The sequence below is a fragment of the Nyctereutes procyonoides genome, unplaced genomic scaffold (genome assembly GCF_905146905.1).
Source record: "Nyctereutes procyonoides isolate TBG_1078 unplaced genomic scaffold, NYPRO_anot_genome, whole genome shotgun sequence".
NCBI lineage: Eukaryota > Metazoa > Chordata > Mammalia > Carnivora > Canidae > Nyctereutes > Nyctereutes procyonoides.
The window spans coordinates 11,355,172-11,356,340 of NW_026575121.1; the positions used below are offsets into that span (position 1 = coordinate 11,355,172).

General features: G+C 39.3%; 1 pseudogene; it reads right to left on the minus strand.

Annotated features, from left to right (window-relative positions):
* Positions 1-323: 323 nt before the first annotated feature.
* Positions 324-640, minus strand: LOC129516345 (CDGSH iron-sulfur domain-containing protein 1-like; annotated as a pseudogene).
* Positions 641-1,169: the final 529 nt, after the last annotated feature.

Genomic DNA, 1,169 nt, shown 5'->3' on the forward strand with positions numbered 1-1,169 from the left:
ATTATTAGGAGGGAACATCCACTGATGCTAGCTACCCTACCTACCAGCCTACTGTATCTACCGAGACATTTTGCTTTTTCTCTTTTACTGTTTTTCTGTTTGTTTGCTTGCTTTTCCTTTTTCCTTTTTTTTTTTTTTGTTTAAACAAGTGTGTACCACGATGGTTCAACAAATAAGGCAAATGCCATGAATATGAAAACTGCAATTTGCAATACATCACATCTAGAACCCAGGGGAGGTGAACAGACAGAGGTGGTAGTCATTCTAATTAAACAGTCAGATGACATCATGACAAGTTGGTTTGCAGCATCAAAACTGTCCGTTTACGTTTCCTTTTTCTTAATGATCAGAGGTCTCACGTTGTCTCCAGTCTCTTCATTGTGTTTTGTGCGAGATCCATCACATAATGGGAACTTTTTGGACCTCCAACAACAGTACACAGCTTTATCTCCCAAATCCTCCATGTCATAAGCATGTATTATCTTGGGGTTATCTTTCTGCATGTGAAGGTTTACCATAGATTTGTTGTGATGATCTTTACCATAAAACCTTTTGTAAGCTAGATAGCCAATCACAGGTGTCCCAGCAGCAAAGTAACTGCTACGATCCATTCAACTCGTACCCTGGAAGTCAGACTCATGGCGCCGTCGCTTGCAAGGCGTGTGTGCACAGGACACTAAGCACCTCTCTTTTACTGTTGATGGAATTCCCAAGATTCTATATAAAGGCAATATCCTCACTGTGGTACAAGATTCTAGGTTCTCACACCCATCCCTCAGTTCTTTCCTATTCACCACTTCATTCACATCATCAATTCTCTCTTAAAAGAACTGTTACCATCAGGATGAAGCTCCCCTCTTTTATATGTCACCCTTCTTAAAAAGAATACCTGATCCACCTTCACTGAGGAGCCACCACATATTTCTTTGTTCTTTTTGGCATCGAAATTTCACTTCACGGTAGTTGCTTATACTCCTTACCTCCATCCACTTCCTCTCATCTAATTTCCTCTGATGCCTACTTCAATCAAGCTTGAGTCTCCTCAGTGCACCAAAACTTCTATTCCAGACACTTTGTAAATTCAAGCATCAATTCTGAATATATACATATTAAGTATACAGTGTGTATCATATATTATTATATTACAGCATCACATATTACGTATTAGC